This window comes from Cervus canadensis, chromosome X (assembly GCF_019320065.1).
Source record: "Cervus canadensis isolate Bull #8, Minnesota chromosome X, ASM1932006v1, whole genome shotgun sequence".
NCBI classification, from domain to species: domain Eukaryota; kingdom Metazoa; phylum Chordata; class Mammalia; order Artiodactyla; family Cervidae; genus Cervus; species Cervus canadensis.
The window spans coordinates 97975538-97995880 of record NC_057419.1 but is presented as its reverse complement, the minus strand read 5'-3'; positions in this window follow the sequence as shown (position 1 = coordinate 97995880).

Sequence of the window (20343 nt, the reverse complement as noted above, 5' to 3'; positions counted from 1 at the left end):
AATAAGGGATGGTGCACGCACACACACATACACACATAATGGAATATTGCTGCTGCTGCTAAGTCACTTCAGTCGTGTCCAACTCTTGGCAACCCCATGGACTGCAGCCTACCAGGTTCCTCCATCCATGGGATTTTCCAGTCAAGAGTACTAGAGTGGGGTGCCACTACCTTCTCTGAATGGAATACTATACAGCCATAAAAATGAATGGCATTTTGCAGCAACATGGATGGACTTGGAGGGCAATATGCTAAGTAAAATGAGTCAGACAGAGAAAGACGAATACTGTATGATCTCACTCAGATGTTGAATTTAAAAAATAAAACAGACTAATAACATCAGATATGCAAATGAAACCACCATTATGGCAGAAATTGAAGAGGAACTATAGAGCCACTTGATGAAGGTGGAAGAGGAGAGTGAAAAAGCTGGCTTAAAATTCAACATTCAAAAAGTGAAGATCATGTCATCTTGTCCCATCACTTCATGGCAAATAGATGCGGAAACAATGGAAACAGTGATAGACTTATTTTCTTGGTCTCCAAAATTACTGCGGATGGTGACTGCAGCCATGAAATTAAAAGATGCTTGCTCCTTGGAAGGAAAGCTATGACAACCTTCGACTGCATATTAAAAAGCAGAGACATTGCTTTGCCAACAATATTCCAACTAGTCAAAGCTATGGTTTTACCAGTAGTCATGTATGGATGTGACAGTTGTCCATAAAGAAGGCTGAGCAATGGAGACTTGATGCTTTTGAACTGTGGTGCTGGAGAAGACTCCTGAGAGTCCCTTGGACTGCAAGGAGAGCCAACCAGTCCATCCTAAATGAGATCAGCCCTGGGTGTTCATTACAAGGACTGATGCTGAAACTGAAACTCCAATACTTTGGCCACCTATTGTGAAGAACTGACTCATTAGAAAAGACCTTGATGTTGGGAAAGATTGAAGGCAGGAGAAGAAGGGGAGGACAGAGGATGAGATGGTTGGATGGCATCACCTACTCAATGGACATGTGTTTGAGCAAGTTCCGGGAGATGGAGAAGGACTGGGAAGCATGGTGTGCTGAAGTCCACGGGGTCACAAGGAGTCAGACATGACTGAGCAACTGAACAACAACTGAATATTAACATAAAAGAAGCTGACTCACAGACACAGAGAATAAATTAGTGGTTACCAGTTGGGAGACGGGAGGAGGAAGGGGCAAGGTAGGAATAGGGGAGTAAGAGGTATAAACTGTTATGTATAAAAGAAGCTGAAAAGGTATATTGCAAAACATGGGGAATATAGCCAATATTTTATAATAACTATAAATGGAGTATAACTTTTAAAATTGTAAATCACTGTATTGTACATCTGTAAAATAAAGTTCTATATAGCCACTATACTTCAATTAAAAAAATGAATTTCCTCAGTTGGTTCTGGGGTTTCTAGAATTAGCTCTGAAATCAGATTAGGTTTAATACTGCTAATGACTCTGTAGTAAAGACAGAGATGGTAGTCCATGGCAATAGATATATGCAAAATATCTGCTTTGGATACACCTGATGAACCACTTAAAAGAAGTGCTGGGTGCAAGGTGTTCTGTGACTGTGTATATGATACTTTTGAGCATTTTTGGAACATCAATAGACCTAATGAGATTCTGGTTGCTCCCAAAGTAGTTGGAAAGAGTAGTGAAAGAAAAGGATTAGCTCAGTTTACAGTAAAAAACCTAACAGATTCTATGTGTACCCATAAGGAGACCCTTATCTCCTGTAGATGCAGGGTGGAGACTGCTAATGATCACATGCAAATGCTCATCTTGCAACTGGTTGAACTGCACTAGAAGTTGAATTCTGCCACTAGAGTGTTTCCTGTTAAAATGAGGGTGCTGACTGGAAAGAATGGTATTCTGTACATTGTGATAGAGCTGTGTGGGGGAGACCCTGAAGATGCTGAGGAAACTAAGCCCATAAAGTCTGGTGAGTCATCCTTTCCAGTAGAAGACTCCTCCCCACCCTCAGTTGGAAACAGCCTCCTGACCCCCAGTGGGATCAGCCTCCCACATAAAGCTCAGTTCAGTTCAGTTCGGTCACCTAGTCATGTCCTATTCTTTGCAACCCCATGGACTGCAGCACGCCAGGCCTCCCTGTCCATCATCATCTTCCGGAGTTTACCCAAACTCAAGACCATTGAGTCGGTGATGCCATCCAACCATCTCACCCTCTGTCGTCCCCTTCTCCTCCCACCCTCAATCTTTCCCAGAATCAGGGACTTTTCAAATGAGTCAGTTCTCCACATCAGATGGCCAAATTAAAAAAAAAAAAAAAAAAAAAAAACTAGATCAGGCCAAAATGATTCACTAAGCATAGATTTTGCATTTAATATTACAACTCAGGGAGTTAGAAAGGGCTCTTATCCATGTGTCTGGTTGGCTGAATTATGGGCCAAAATTTGGCCCACTGTGAGTGAGTTGGAAATGTCAGACCTGCCTTGGTTTAATACAGAGGAAGGCATTCAGAGGTTTGTGGATATTTCACTTTTAGTGTGGATTTGTCATTTAAGACCTACTTATCCATACTCAGAGAGTCCCAAAGACATATATTTCACCAAGGCTGTGAGGGGAGTCCCAGAACCCTTGAAGAACTCTGTGATTGCTCTTCTCTGCAGGCCAGAACTCACAGTAGGAACTGCAGTCACTGAATTAGGAAACCTAAGTGCAGTGGGAGTATTTAGATCCCCAGATGGCAAGAGCCAAGTTGCAACACAAAACCACCAAGCGCAAGGTGGGCCTGGTTACACTAATGGAGAGAAGAGTCAAAGCACCAATCAGAACAGGATGACTTGGGCAGCTCAACAGTATTATCCAGTTGCTCATGATCTTCCTAGAAGCAAAAGTGTTAGGAAGCCCAGTAAACACTTACTTGATTTGTATAAGCAGAGATGTCACTGGTCAAATGAACAAAAGTCTATTCTGAATCACAAAAACAGAGAATCACAGTCCTTTGATCAATTCACAGACTTAAACCATTAAAACTTTGAGAAGAAAATGAAGACATTGATTTCAGAAATGAAGTTAGATTTCAGAAATGGATTCTTTGATGTGACACTAAATGCATGAAAAACAAAATGAAAAAAGAAAAACAAAATGAAAAAAGAAAATGTGACTGAACCTCAAAAACATAATGCTAGGTGTAGGAAGCCAGCCACCAAAGACCACATATTACAATTCAATTTATATGAAATATCCAGAATAATGAAATCTAGAATAAGGAAAGAAGATAAAAGGTTACCTAAGGCTGGGGGCTTCCGAGGTGGCACACTGGTATAGAATCTGCCTGCCAATGCAGGAGACACAGGTTCGATCCTTGGTTTGGGAAAATCCCCCGGAGAAGGAAATGGCTACCCACTCTAGTATTCTTGCCTGGGAAATCCCATGGACAGAAGAGCCTGGAGGGTTGAGGTCCTTGGAGTCGCAAAAAGTCTGACACAACTGAGCCACTGAGCACACAATATCTGACTCAAACTGCAAGTGGCCTCATTCCTTCCAACAACAATGCTCTCCTGACCATGGCTGGTAAATGGCATGGTGGCAGCTAGGGGAGTGAAAGGTGATCTGGCCTGTGCAGCCAGTGCTTGCAAATGTGACAATCACGTTTTCTGATAACCCCATCAGCAAAGCGCTACTTCTCCCTCCCACTAGAACAGGCTAGACTCCAGGGTTGACGTGCAGAGCACAGACATCACTATTTATTGCCTGTCTCCACCGGATAAACCACCTGGAGAGCAGGAGAAAGCCAAGAACAGAGGTTTGGAGGTGGGGTGGGGGCTGGGAAGAGAAGTCATAGCTTCGGTTTTCCTTGAAACCATTAAGATCAATTTTTTTCTCCATGGTCCTTGCTCTTCAGTTATGAAAAAAATTTCTTATCCAGAATGAATGAAATCTCGCTCCTAAGGAACTGAGAACAACTCTTGCTAGGTGAGTAACTAACTGGAGCTTCTAGAAAGTCTCCACTGAAGAAATCAGGCTCGATTACTTCTGACTATGCGTGCATGCTAAGTCATTCATGGACTGGCCCACCAGGCTCCTCTGTCCATGGAGTTTCCCAAGCAGGAATGCTGGAGTGGGTTGCCATTTCCTCCCGCAAGGAATTTTCCTAATTCAGGGATGGAACCTGCATCTCCTGCAGCTCCTGCAGTGCAGGTGAATTATTTACCGCTAGGTGGCGGTAGGGGTTAAATAACTCGCTTGCCAACACAGGACATGACTGAAGTGACTTAGCAAGCACACAGGAGCCACTGGGGAAGACATTCCTGACTATGGAAGACACAATGACCCTGCATTAACAGACTATACAAGGCAGAGGACCACAGCACAAGGGGCAGTGAACACGTGGTGACTTGCCCCCTCTCCCTCCTGAAAGTGAACCTGTGAGTCACTCAGTCCTGTCTGACTCTTTGCGACCCCATGGAAGCCACCAGTCTCGGCTGTCCATGAAATTCTGGGGTTGCCATTCCCTTCTCCAGGGCATCTTCCCGACCCAGGGATCGAACCTGAGTCTCTAGATTTGTGGGCAGATTCTTTACCATCTGAGCCACTAGGGACGGCCCGCCCCCTCCTGGGGATGTGGTTAATGTGCAGATCCTCACTGTGTAGCTGGATGGAGTCTGAGATCTCAGTTTTTTTCTCTGCACCCAGGGGATGGGGATGCTGCTGGTGCAGAACCACTGGTATGCTGCAGAGGAGGGCAAGAGTCAGGGTGGGGTCAGGGAGGGTGGGCTGCAATGGAGACAAAGCAGCCAGAGTGGGCCTTGGCTCACCCCAGGCACAGGTGGGCGCACACTGGTGGCCCTTGAGAAGGTTCGGGATTTCTTCAATCAACCCTGGCCCATCGCGGCTAGATTCCCTGGTGTCTAGGGATCATGGTAAAGCACCTGCCTGCAGTGCAGGAGACCCGGGTTCAGTTCCAGGGTTAGGAAAATCCCCTGGAGAAGGGAATAGCACCCATTCCAGTGTTGCCTGAAGTTTTTCATGGAAGGAGGAGACTGGCAGAGTGTCGGACACGACTGAGCGACTTTCGCTTTACCTTAAAGATCCACCAAAAGATGGTGACCGCCCTGGAAATGGTCCCTGTGTGCAGGAAAATGTCAGTGTGTAATGTTGGGCATGGGATGGGACAGGTTGGGACTAGCGTATGACCTTCCCAATCTGTCCTTTCCCAAAATACCAGAGATGAGTGGGATCGTCTTTTAGGGACGCCCTGGGAAACATAGGGGAGAACCCCACACCTCTCCCTAGTCTCTCTCCTCGAGACCCCAGGTCCACTCTGGAGGTGCCCTGCAGTGCCTGGCTTTTCTCCCTCAGCCTTAACCTTCTTTGACTCCCGCCAGCCAAGGGCAGAACCTCCTGGCTGCACCACATGGAAAGAGTTGTGGGCTGGGGTCCAGGGGTCTCCACTAGATCAGGCAAGCCCTTGGCCTCAAGCACACAGTTGCCCAGAGATGCTGGCCAGCAGAAGTTTCCTACCTGACAGGACTTCTCTCCATGGGTGCAGGTGGCAGCCCACTCTGCCCTCTTAGCTGTCCCTCCTCCAGGACCTCACGGTGCCCCCTTGGCGGGACCACGCAGGGCCTGGTCTCCCCAGTGACCAAGGCCATCTTCATGGCTCTATTCCTCTTCGCTATCCTGCCCATCCTCTACATGATCCTGTGGTACATTTGCCGGGATCTGGACAACGATCCCATCTGAAGCAGGTAAAGTGCTGCCTCAGCCACTGGAGGCCCCAGCCCTGTGACCCCGAGTTCATCTCAAGAATCCGCCTCTCTTCCCAGGACCCGAGTTCCTTCTCTTAGTCTGTTGACCTCCCTGGACCCTCAGGATCCTCTTGAAAATCCCCAGGACTCCGTGTTGTTCCCGAGACCCTGTGGCTCCATCCTGATTTCTGATCCTGAGCCTTCTCCCCAGACCCCCTCTCTTCCTTGGAGCACTCTCCCCTCCCCCAAACCCCCGGCCCTCTCCCCATCTCTAAAATCTGTTTATTGCCCCTACTCCTCACCACAGCCCAGCATCCTCTTCTGAACTCACAATCGTCAGCTTTCTCCAGACACTGGAGAAACCCAGTGTCTCTTCAGAAACCCATAGCCCACTGGCCAGCACTCCGCGTCCATCCCCAGGCCCAGAGCCCCCCTCTCTCATGACCTTCCCAGGACGCCTGGGCCTTCTCCCAAGCGTGTGCCCTTCCCGGGGTTCTACGCCCTTCTCCAGATTCTGCCCCGACCAAGCCCTGTGCCCACCCCCAGTACCTGCTCCCCTTTCTAGCTTCTAGCAGGTGCACAGGCTCACTTCACTGCCCCCTCCTACTCTGCTGCTGGGATTTCTGTCTGAGCAGCAGGTGACTGAAAGCCAGTGGGGGGACTTCTGGTGGCCAGGGGCCTACTTTCCTCACACCCCACCCCATTGGCTTTCCACACTGCCTTTTTTCCTGGCATGGATGGGTTTCCTCCCTCCCACAAGAACTCTGGGGTTACCTGAGCCTATACACCAGCAAGCAAATCGTGATTGGACACGTCACTCCTGTGTCCTGAGTTGCCTCAATGAGGTTCAGTCCCACAAAGAGGATCCTGGCACTGTGGCTGAACTCGACCTTGGAGATTAAAGGGTGCACCAGGATGAATTCTTTCATGGACATGGAGTAATAGTGGGTGGATCATGCTAGTTAGATCAATCACTTCTAGTTTTTCTCTACTGATGGGTTGGGTGCACCTGTGGGCAAATGTTTAGTCAGAACTTGACCAGGTGGACCCTGAGGCTTCATCCACTGAGGCTACTCTGGGAGAAGCAGGTAGGATATGGGCAGGGAGTGCAAGGCTGATGCCTTTGGTGGCCTTGGCATCACTTGGACATGAAAGTGGACACAAACATACAGTTGAGCAGAGACTTGAAGTGAGTTCACCCAAGATTCTCCCTGGAGAGGCCAAGGGTGTCCCGCAGGAAGGAGTCTGGTATCTCCAGTGGACCCTCTGGACGGATATGTGTAGGGCGGTGCAGGTGCATGGTGTGAGAGCTGGATTCACGTTCCAGACCAGCTGACTACCAGTTGTGCCATTGCTCACATTACATCTCCAAGCATCTATTATTTTATCTGTTAATTGGAATTAATGACTCATTAATGTCATGCTCATTAAGGGGATTATGTGAAATAATATATTTATGCTGATAAACAGTCTTACATACAGAAAATCTGCAATTGGCAGTTGTAGTTTATTGTGGACAGCCAAATATCCTCTAATGATAACCTATTGTTTTACTTATTTGGGGGGCATAAATTACATGGAGTAAAATTCACTACTTTCATTATACACTGCTAAGTTTCAACAAACACATTAAGTTGTGTAACTGCCACTACAAGCAAGATATGAGTACCTTCTATTCATAAACTAATACTGAAAATATTTTCCATTCCATGACTTTAAGTTCAAGAAAAACAGCATCTAAAGCTCGTTTTGAAGAAGCAAGAGCAATATTCATTTATATTTATATTCAAGATAAATGCTCATTACCTGTTTAACTTTTTAGCAGTTGGAGATCTGCCTGGTACTGCTTTACTGCCCCACGAAAATGTTTCATTTTTTTCACCAATATTCATGATACTTTACATTACAAAGAGATTTTTTTATATTACTCAAGCAATAAATATACTTCCCAGCAAAAAAAAAAAATCATACAGCCCAGAAGTGAAAGGAGCAATTATTCCACACAGTCCATACTGATCCTCCTCCCCAGAGGAGGTAACACTGTTAACCATTCAATCTTTCTGTCTCCTGCCTTTCTTTGCTCCCCTCCCCCTTCTCAGTCCACGCTCAAACACACAGTGCTATTTGTTTACATTCTTCATATTAAATGGGGTTCTACTTTAGATTTCAGAGGGACAGGAAGGAATTACCAAGCAGAAGAAAGTCACCCAAGGAAGTGGCAGGACCCTGCTCCCCTGTCTTTTCCTCCTGCCCTCAGACACTGCTGGGGAAGGGATGCCTGCGAACCAGGTCTGTGAGCAGATTGCTTTGAGCTTCTTTTGTGAAATCCTCTGAAGAAAGGTGTTACATGAAGTGCAAAGACTATTTTAGAAATAGTCAGGCAGGAAGCACTGGGCCTTTGAAAATGAAATGAAAATGAAAAGAAATGAAAGGATGCTTGCTCCTGGGAAAAAAGTTATGACCAACCTAGACAGCTTATTAAGAAGCAGAAACATGATTTTGCCAACAAATGTCCATCTAGGCAAAGTTATGGTTTTTCCAGTAGACATGTATGGCTATGAAAGTTGGATTATAAAGAAAGCTGAGCACCGAAAAATTGATGCTTTTGAATTGCAATGTTGGAGAAAACTCTTGAGAGTCCCTTGGACTGCAAGGAGATCCAGCCAGTCCATCATAAAGGAAATCCGTCCTGAATATTCACTGGAAGGAATGATGCTGATGCTTAAACTCCAATGCTTTGACCATCTGATGTGAAGAACTGACTCATTTGAAAAGACCCTGATGCTGGGAAAGATTGAAGGCTTGAGGAGAAGGGGACAACAGAGAATGAGATGGTTGCATGGCATCACTGACTCAATGGACATAAGTTTGAGTAAACTGGGAGTTGATGATGAACTGGGAGTCCTGGTGTGCTGCCATCCTTGGAGTAGCAAGAGTTGGACATGTCTGAGAGAATAACACTAACTCTGATCTCAGGGGGCCCAAGTTTCCATGCTGTTTCCATTCTGGAGTTCTACCACTGGATTGCCATGTTTGCTGCTGAGTGAAAGACAAAGCACAGAAATGGCATACTGGCTCCAGACGTGACCAACAATGCTCCTGCTTGTCTCTCAATGGCAATGGCTAGTCACATGATGCTTCCTAACTACAAAGGGACAGGCAATGAAGCGTCCCCCGTGTCTGGGGTGGAGGAAAGACAGACAAGATATGGACAAGCACTTGTAGTCTCTCCCATACTGTGATCCATAGTAGGTACTCAGTTAAGGGTGGCCATTATCATTTGTTATGACTAGCTTCTTCATTTTGTGGAAGATTTTCAGAGAAGGCCAGATTTACCTTGATATCCTCCAGATATCTAAGTGCCTCCTATATGTCAGATGTTTTCAAACAACAATGTCACATTAATCTGAAGAGGATCATGTAAATGTCAGTCAGGTGAATTTGCACATTACCACATAGCACCTTTCTGTACTTCCCTTTGTGATCCTGACTGTAACACTGACTGTAACATCAATCGACTGAGAACGGTCTCTTTCCTTTTGATGCAAGGTTAACTTCTCCTGGGAGGCTGAGCTGCCTCCATACAACTGGACTTGCCTGAGCACCTGCCCAGGTACCATTAGGCACACTGACAACCATGAGCTTCCTGTGGGTCAGGTACCAGAAAAGAGGCCAAGGAAGGTTGGGTAATTACTTTTACTTTTAAAATCTGAGGTACCAAGGAACTATTTTTTCACCTCAGAGGAGGATTCCACAGTTTTCAGGAGTTCAGCCTTGAAAACCTTGGCTCCACTTCTATGATCTTTCCTCATCTACTAGCTAGCATGGACTATTTGGATTTTGACCACCTAGTAAGATCATTTATCTGGGTATATGTTTGGTTGACTGTTTCAAAGAAGATACCCCATTAAAATCTGGCTGCAAGTGTCAGGGAGGTATAAAAATCCCTCTCTTTAACTTCAGGTTTATATCCAAAGAACCAGCTGATTATGTGGCAAATCAGAGTACTCACAAATCCAAAGGGATAACATTTGGCAAATGTGTGGAAGTGGCCCAGAAGGATTACCAGGTGTCTAAAAGTTACTATCCAAAGCAAGGCTTCTGCACGTGTCAGAGGTGTTCCAGAGTGAGGGCTGGGACAGCCGGAGGACTTCTGCAGGAAATTGGAAAGCTCTGTGTGGGGAAGGACAGGAGATCCTCTTGTGCAGCCTTGAGAAGGGGCAGCAGCAAGGAGCTGGTCAGCCTGGCAGGTTCAGTTGGACAGGAGCCCCATGGCAGCAGCAGGGACAGGGCGCTGCCCTCACGCAGGAGGCGCTGGCATGGGACAGAGATCCCGGCCCCCAGCAGAGTCAGTTCTCAGCAAAGCACAGAGCAGCCCCACAGTGCTTCTGATTCTCCTTGTCACTTTCCACAGTGGCCTAGGGTGGGCGGAAAGGGCGGGGGCTCTGGAGGAATTGAGACTGGGGCTCTGAGCCCAACCTGGCCCTCACTAGCATGTGGTCCTGGGAAGATGCCCAAGCACCACGGCCACAGTTTTTCATCTGGGAGGCGAGCGGATGTGAGGAGCCCTGCGTGTTGGGCTGCAGGATGAGCCTGAGGGATGAGACAGAGCTGCAGTGCCTGGCATCTCTTGGCACTGTGATGACCAAGCAGGAATCTCTCACACTGTTGTCCCCAGACACTCCCCTGCTCTCTCCTCCTGCATTTTATTTTATTATCCTGTTCAACACAGAATTCACTCTCCTCCAGAGGCATCTCATGTTTTGTTGTTTAGCTTTTGGGAGCAGAAGACAGCAGCCTACACTTCACCACCATCTTGAGAGCTACAGGTAAAGCACAAAATCAATAAATAATTTAAGCAGACTTGACCTCTTTATAACAGTTTTCCCCATAAATGAATATGGTATACTGCTAAAGACTTTATTTCTTACCCATATCTATCTACAAATCTGTATTGTAGCCTCTATTAAGATTTTATATATTTTTGTTAGACTTCTTAGGTAATTTTTGGACTTGTGCTGTGAATAGGGTATTTTTAAATTACACATTCTAAATAGTTACTGCTTTGTGTGTGTGTCTGTAACAAAGCTCTTGGTTTTGCTGTAGCAATCTTCCATACAAAGTTTTTTACCTGGTCTCTTATTAATTCAAGTATTCTGTGTATTGATTTCTGTGAATTCCCTATGTAGATTACCATATTGTCACAAATATTATCTTTTTCAATATTAATAATCTTACTTCCTTTGATGTGCACAATTCTGTGTTGCAGTGAATTTATGCATTGTCCAAGGGAGAGCATGCATCTTTGTTTTCTTCCTGTTTTTAATGGAAATGCATCGGGCATTTCACATTTAAGTATGTTTGCTATAGATATTAGGAAATGGAAGTTCGTTTCTAATCTTACTTTGTCAAAAGTTGTACACATGTTGAATTGATTTCAGAGGCTTTTTCCACATCCACTGGCATGCTTCAATGTTTTGCCCTAAGTTGTTATTGTGGAGAATTATACTTGAGCTAATTTCAAGTTTGAATCATATTTTCATTCTTTAGCCATAACCTGTCTGTTCATGTAATTCATTACTATATTGAATGCACTATTAGTTTGCTTAGGATATTTGCTACTGTGTGGGTGAACTTTGCTCAAGTGTTCTTTTCATGGTAGGAGGGGGAGTACTCATCTGGTTTTATAGTCAAGGAGAGCTAGTCTGGGAAAATAAGTTTAATAAATTCCCAGTTTTCTTGTGTACTTCACAAGAGTTTACATAAGATGGAGATTAGTTCTCCCTGACCATTGGTAGAATTGGCCACCCAAACAGCCTGTCTTGGAACATTTGAAGGTAGCTTGGGTGTTGACTACAGTAAACGTTTGTATTTTTTAAAGTTTTCTATTTCTTTTTGGACCGATTTGGTCTTTTTTTTTTTTTTAAGTGTCCATTTCACCCAAAATTTCCAATTTAATTGCATGATATTTATAATAAAACTGTATTATTATAACAGAAACTATAAGACACAAACAGCAGTAGAGAATGGTACAAGTGACCCAATATAGTTGGCAGCCAGCATCAGTCATCTGCAGTACATGGCGGGTCTGGTTCCAATGTACACTCACATTCCCCACATCTCTGCCAATGGACTAATGTGAAGGTAGTCCAAGACATCAGGATGTTTCATCTCTAAGTATGTCAGTATGCATTTCTAAAAGACAAGAAATTTTTGATAAAACATAAACCAAAAATGATGATCAATCCTAAAAATTTAAATGTTTTAATAAGAGCAAATATCTAGTAATTTTTCACATTTACCTTATAAATTAAAAAAAAATTAGTTTGGACCAGAAATACAGTATATTTACTATGATTTTCTTGAGTTCCTCGAGTACTTTTTAATCAGGAGGTTTCCCCTGCATCACCTTTTTTTCTTGAAGTTTTTTGCTGTGAAAAAAGCAGGTTTTGTATTTTTCAAGTTTTCCATAATATAGATTATGTTGAATGAAACAGTTTGATGTCATTTAACACATTTGGCCCCTCAACAGTTCTTTAAATTGGTAGTTACCGGTAGAAGCTTGATTAACTTGTTTAATTACAAGCATGCTACCTAAGTGACACCGTGTACTTCCATTAAGAAGAACATAATGCTTGCAGTCCTTTGTGCTGAGTTGGCAGTCATTGATGATCCTCACCTTCATTTACCCACTGGGGGTTTCAGAGGGGTAATTTTTAAATTCTCTCATTCAGTTTTAGTTTATTACCTGAAATACTTTCATATGGAGAAACTTTTCCTTGACTACCATTTGCTTATCTTGAGGGAATCATATAACATATTTGCTGTGTTTTTACATCATTTAAATATCTTTTGCATCTATAGTATATAGAGTTTTAACTTATATTGTTTATGTACTATTTTTTTCTTTAGTTTCTGGTCATATTTTCAAAAAAAAAGTCTGTTTAATAAATATTTTCAAGTAATTGGCATTTGTTTTCTGTCCTTACTGCTTTCTAATTCATTATTTCTATACTTCATTATTTCCTACCTTCTATTACTTAAGGTTTCCTATGATGTTCATACCTAGCTTCTTGGATTTCTTGGGTGGTTTAAATATTTATTGTTTTCTAATACATCTATTTAAGGCTATATATTTCCCTTTGAGTACCATTTTGTCTCTGTTGCACAAGTCACACTATTTAACTTCATGTATATTGCTGAATTTTTTACAAGTTGACTAAATCACTCTATTACTTATGTTATTAGAATTTTTCCATATATGCCCCAAAACTAGTGCGTGTAAAAATTACTTTTGAGAAGGCTGTGAAGATTATGATGAAAGATATTTTATTTGGGGAACGTTTCAGAGCCCAGGGTTATTTTGTTTTATTATTATTTTTATTAATTACAGAAGAGATAAACATATTTAACTGCTGGTGACAGAGATGGGTTTATGCCAGGAATGCAAAGGCATTTAACACTAGAAGATCAGTCATTATAATTGGCTGCATGTAACAGTCAAGGATTGTCCAGGAAAATAGAAGCCACAGTAAGTATTTAACATGGAGGGAACTTAATGCATGTGGTTGGTTACAAAAGTGGTAGAAAGCCAAGCAGGAGAGAAATAGGAAACCAAATTATTAGCAACACGAGGAAATCACTCACCTCTTGGATGGAATGACAAAGAAAGGAGATCTTGTTACTGGAACCTGTTGGATTCAACAGGATCCAGAGCCAGGATGGGTCAATTTCATCTTTGAACGACTGGTGCCATGGAGAATATGGAACCACTGAAGGACAAGCCACCTGATGTAGAGGAAGGAGAAAAATTTTTGACTGCTCTGTCTTCCAGGATTCTAATCTCTTGCTGGTGTTTCTGGTTAGCTAAAGCAAAATGGCAGCCAAGTATGAGTTAGTTTGATTGCACCCTGCCAGTGTCGGCCCCTGTATAATCTAGAACAGAACAAGGAGGAATGAGGGCTGGATCTGGGAATGCAGGAGCCCAGGATTGCCTTATTACAATAACAGATTGACTGCGAAAAATCAGACCTACATTGATACAGAAAAGCATAGAATAAAAATCAACATCCAATCATCATAAAAATAAGTGTTAGTCCAAAGTATTCAACTGGGGTAATGAGTTTTGGGGAGGAAGACCAGAGAGACAAAGTGCAATTCTTATCACATCATATCAAGGGTAGACACTATCAACATGATTTATCACCATTGATATTTAGCTTGATCACCTAGCTGAAGTAGTGTTTGTCAGGTTTATTCCTCTCTTGAGCTCAGAGGCAGAAATAAGGAAGAGAGGAAGCTAGCACTTGGATCATTTCCTAAATAACCAGCCCAGAAATCACTGCTAACTGTAGCTAACTTGTCACACAGATTACAACCCAACAAAAATATTCAACCTATTCCCTGCAGTGAAACAGAAGGCTTCCAACATGGAAAATAATAAATGGGATCATGGTGTAAATAGAGAATATATGGGGGTTCGTGTCTAACTTAGAGGGACCCTGAATATCAGAGGAAGGGGTGTTACATGCTAAGTAACTGCAGTCGTGGCAGATTCTTTGTGGGCCTATGGATTGTAGTCCTCCAGGCTCCTATGTCCATGGGATTCTCCAGGCAAGAGTACCTGAGTGGGTTGTCATTTCCTTCTCCAGGAGATCTTCCCAATACAGGGATCAAACCTGCATCTCCTATGTCTCGGGGATTGGTAGGCAGGTTCTTTTCCACTGGCGCCACCTGGGAAGCTTTTCTTTCATGGGTGGTAGAGAATTAAGCAGCAGAGTGACATGTTCACACCTGGGCTCCTCTCATCATCCTCAGTTCCTTAGGGTGTGGGATCTGGATCTGTTTTCTTCTATACTATCCTCACTGGGTATGAGGAAGGCTTAAATGTTCTCAGTTTGTGATGTACTTACGAATACCTCAAAAGAAGGGCATCATTTAACTCCCATCAAAGGATAATCCTTTGCTCATTTTGAGGTCAAAGTTTTTCAAAACAACACATTTTCAGTTCACCTGCGTTCTCTTTATTCCTTCAGGTCAAACTCCATCCAGTGACTGCTCGACATCATGGCCCCAAACCCTGGAAAGCATGAAGTCTTCATGAGGAGCTGAAAACACTAGATGAGCATCCTAGTCGTGTATTACGGTCTCCCTAACCTATGGTCATGTGAAATATTTCATTTCCACCTGAATTTTGGTCATAGGCCTATTTTTGTGCTTAGGTATCTATCACCTTACTCTCTTGACCTCTCTGTTGCTAGAAGGGTGGATTTGCTAACCAAACACAGTCTCAGGTCCTTTTGACTTAAGCAAAAGTGAAACAGAATTACTAAATGCTTGTTTCATACACTCACTTTTCTGTAACAGTGACAGGAAAGCCAGGCCTGGAATTCGGACTGTGCAGACACTTGTTTCTTGTGTACTGACATTTAACACATACACTCTCAGGAAGGGCCAGAATGTTTATCCTGTTACAAGAGTCAAAGGCCTCTGTGTCTTGATATGTGCCAGAGAATACTTTAGGAAAGACTGGGTTTTATACTTCTGGAAGTCATCCGAATATTGTACTCCTCCAAACCTAAATTGGCTTTCTATTGTGCCTGGTTGGTCATTTCCTCCTAAATGCCACTTTGGTTACCCAGCACTTGGAGGACATGGGCTCAGATTGTCATTCTCTGAGGAGCTCTTTCTTCCCATCATTTTGTTCTTTCACAGCAGTGATCAGATTTTCATGAAAAATGGGATTTTTTAAAGCTACTCATGGGCTAAAATGTTTCTGTCTCTGTTGGCTATGTAAGTGTCAGGCACCTCTCCTACAGATGTTTGCAGAGGCGTAATTGTGTCATTGCTCCTGTTTGTGTTTCTGGTCGTGTTGACCTGTTACATGTATTGGGGGCCAAATAAAGTTGATCCAACCAGATTGCAGGCACCGTGAGTAAGACATTATTTAGCAAACACTTTCTGATCTCCCATTGAGTGCCAAGGCTCATGGTGGACACCAGGACCACAGAGCATGACCAGTAACCCTGACCCAGAAGAGCTCACAATCTTGATAGCTTACTTGCTACAAACTTTTGACTATTCTTCAGAGTTCTGATAAAGTTGGCTCTGACAATTTCTGCTTGAGTTTTTTTGATATTTCTGAGGTTCTAAAGATTTTCTTTTTAGAAAGTTTGAAAATGTGATATCCATTCTCTAATAGTTGTAGTATTATAAATTGATGCATTTCATCAGGGATGAATAGGGTAGTTTCTGGATTTTGAGGAATTTTACAATTCCATTTAAGTTCTTGAATTTATGTCCTGTACATAGATCTGTTCTTAGTATTTCCTTTTTTTTTTTTTCCTTCCAACATTTTAGTGTCGGGCTTGTAGAATTGTAGCGATAGTCAGTATTTCATTTCTGATATTAGTCATTTGTCTTCTCTTTTTTGATTTTGTTTATCTGGCTAGAATTTTATCAATTTTGTTGATCTTTTCAATGAACCAGTTTTTTTCCAGGATTTTTTTTTTCTTTATTTTCGATTTCAATTTATCTCTCTTGTGTTTTTGGTTTGTTTGTTTTCAGATTGCTCTGGGTGAAGTTTTCTCTTCTTTATTTAATCTAAGGTGGAAGTGTAGATTATTGCTTGTGGTCTTTATTCTTTCTTAATTTAAACATTAAATTCTACAATTTTCCCTCTTAACACTGATTTAGCTGCGTGCCATGAATTGCAATATGTGGCTAAGAGCCACTTTAATTCATTCCAATGCAGTTTCTACTTCCTTGAGATTCTCTCTTTGATCTATGAATGGTTGTTTAATTTCCAAGTGTTTTGAGATTTTTCTCCTCCTTCCACAGTGTTTGATTTCTAGTTTGATTCTTTTCTTGTCAGAGAACAAACTCTGCATCATTTAAATTTTATAAATTTGTTTTGATGATAGAGGATGCTATCTTGGTGAATATTTCCCATGTGCTTGAAATAAATGTGCATGTTTCTGTGGTTGATGCAGTGATACTTAGATGCATAGTCTTTGTGATTCACACAGATCCCAGCCTGTCCATTGGGCAATGGTTCAGTTCTCCCTGCTTTTGGTATTCTGTCTATGGTGAGATTCCTACATGCATAGCTCAGGTTGAACTCAGGAGTTCCTACAGCTTGCTGGAATCCCTTGTTCATATTTGCTCTTCTCCACTCTCTGCCCACACTCTTTGGCTACCAAGAGGCTCTCCTTCTGGTCCTCTCACTCAGAGTGGGGGTAATTTAGTTTCCTCACTCTGTTGTGTACTTCCCTTGAATGGATTCACCTAGATGACCAAGCAGTGAGGTAATACAAAATATCACAACAGTCACGTCTCATGAAAGTTTTTCTTTACAGAGAGAAATACCTCCCTCCCTCAAAGTTTTAGGTGTCTGCCATGCTGTTACTGAGTCTCCCACCACAGGGTTACAGATCTAGGCCTGGGGCTTTTGCTTCTACCCATGTTATAAATCCCTCAGTATATTCATGCTATTTTTCTGCACACCAGGTATCAGCAAACTTTCCCGGTAAATGGCTAAATTGTAAATATTTTTGACTTTGTAGGCCATATTTTCTCTGAGATAGATAGATTTTGAATTTTATTTTTGTATTATATTCATAATAATTTTGTGTTTAATGTATTCATATTTGATGTTTATGACTAATTTAGTTACTTAACTGATTGATTTCCTTAGTATTAAGGCTTAATTTATTTAATATTTATAATATTATAATAGTAATTAGCTTATGTTATCTTTTTTTATTTAGTCTTTACCTCATGTTCATTTTTGGTAGAGGATCATTTCACATCCAGCATACCACAGTTTATGTAGCTGTCATATTTCCTTAACTTCTCTTTGCAGTGACAGTTTCTCAGATTTCCCTCTTTTTTTTTTGATGACATTCACAATTTTGAGGCATCCTGGTTAAGAATACTGTAAGGACTTTCCTCATTGTCCAGTAGTTGGGACTCTGTGCTTCCACTGCAGGGGGTGCGGGATTGATCGTTGGATGGGGAACTAAGATCCTGTATGCTGAGTGGCCAAAATAATTTAAAACATCCAACTAGGTTGTGGCAACCACGAGTCCCTCTTAATCCCTCACCGCTTTGCTCTTGAGCTCCACACAGTGCAGGACACTCTGGCTGTCCACTGAGTTAAGGGTGGGTGCACAGCTATATGAGTATCTTGGTCTTTTTCTCAAATAAAAGGACAATTTCATGGACTCCTACAAGAAAGCGATGGCGTTCTAGGAAATCAATCACAACCACTCTCAGTTCAGCACAGCTTCTGCAGACATTGGTGCTTACTCATCACAGGCGCAACTGCTAACACTCGGTGGGAGACATGGCGTTACTATGTTAGAGATCATTTCTCCAGTTCCAAGAGGGGGAAAAGGGTGTCCTCAAGATCTCATCTTGGACAGCCAGTTCTCTTTGCAGCCCCTTCCATCTGGCAGGGGTTGGGAGAAAGTGTTTTATGGAGGGAGGGTGGGAAAGACCCAGATACAGTTAGAGCAGGGGTAGAGTGGCCCTTGTCCTAGCCTCTGTATACCTGGACTTTGGGTTCAAACCTAGAGCTGGGGAAATAGCCTGGGAAGCCCACAGTCAGGGCAATGTGACCCAGAACAAAGGTTCCTCTACATCAAGAAGGAAAGTCTCTGTTTATTATCTCTACAGATATTGCAACATAGATGCTCATCTCTTTGGGAGTGATTCTGGCTCCTGACCCCTGGGCGGGGAGGCCTTAGCTCTAATCCAGGGCAAGTGGGTCTCTCTCTGTATCTCTTCATTCAGATAACTGGAACCAAGAGTAATTCATCACTTTGTGAAGGATTAATCAAGTGTGTTTCAAGTTCACTTCAAAGACAGGTCAATTGATGAAAGTATAGAAGACCTATTACATTTGAGTGCCATAGACCAGGTGCAAAATTCAGAATAGGACTCTAGGAGAGCAGAGCACTATGGAGATACTGTTAGACAGCCTTCACCTATGTCTGCTGCTCTGTTACATCCTGCTCTGTCATGTGGTGTTTACTAAACTTGACTGTGTGGTCGTAGTTGTCAAAGCTGGAAAATGGACTCACAGTGTTCTCTGTTTGTTTGTGGGGGAAGAGGTGACGCTTTCTGAGTAACCGATCTTTGAACCAGGAAAGCGATTCTTAACCTGCATGTGTCCTCTAGTCCCATTAGGTATTCCTGCTGTTCAGTCAGGGAAGGTAAGGGAATTTGAAATTTAAAAAGTCTGACAGAGTACAGATGCCAACTGTAAAACATGAAAACAAGAAGAAAAGGATTCTGATCTGCAGACTGGTTTCCAGAGTGTCATGTGGGATGCTGCACTGGAGTCAGAAGTGACAGCATCCCCTAAGGGACGTTTAAAATTTCCCTCACACTGAGAACTGTTTCTTGTTGAAATCTGGAAGCATCACATGGGTGAATGACACCACCAGTGCAGTTAGGTTTACTCCACTAGAAGAGAAGCCTCACTAGCAAGGAGGGATGGAGTTCAAGCAAAAATCTTGACATGTTGCTATGATACATTTATAAATGGTGAAGTGATTACTGACATAGTGCTAGCTACCACCTCCATCCTGTCACATTTATTTATTTATTTATTTTGTGGTGAGAATGTAGAAGTTCTATTCTCTTAGCAACAGTCAAGTATTTGACTCAGAATTGTGAGCTATTAGCATCCTGGTGTACACTGGATCCCAAAACTTGTTAGTATTATAAGTGGGGGCTGGTACCCTGTGTACAATCTCTCCTTATTTCCCCATCCCCTAACCCTGGTAAGCACCACTCTCTTCTATTTCTCTGTTTGTCTTTTTAATTTTTAAATTTATTTATATGTTTTTATTTTGTTATTTTTGGCCTTGCTGTTCAGCATGTGTGATCTTAGTTCCCTAACCAGGGATCAAATCCATTCCTCCTGAATTGGAAGTGCAGTGTCTTAGCCACTGGACTGCCAGGGAAGTCCTGGTTTGTCCTTTTTAGATTCCACCTATAATTGATAACAAACCATCTTTATCTGTTTCTGTCTCACTTACTTTACTTAGCATAATGCCCTAAAACTCCTTCCAAGTTGTTGCAAACGACAGGATTCCCATCTCTCACATGACTGTATATTGAATATGTCATATCTTCTTTATCCATTCACATCCACTGCTGGACCCTTATGTTGTATCCATATTTTGGATATTGTGAACAATGCTGCAATAAATGTAGGAGTGCAGATATCTTTTCAATATCCTATTTTCATTTCCTTTTGAATATACACTCAGAAGTGGAATTGCTGGATCATACGGTAGCTTCCTTGATTATGTTCTTTGATGCACAGACTTTTTTTTTTATTTTGATGAGGTCCAATTTATCTGTTTGACTTTTTATTTTTTGCCGGTGTTTTTGGTGTCATATCCACGAAATCATTACCATCTAAAATATTTCTAGATATATAAATAAACACAGGATAAGAAGTACACATATAATTCTTTGCCCTGTCAACCAGTGTGTGCCCAGAAGCAATGACTCTTCTGTACCAATGAGCACGCTTAGTGCACAGATCTAGTTTTGTCAATGCCATTCGACAATAAAAGGAACAAGGGCTCC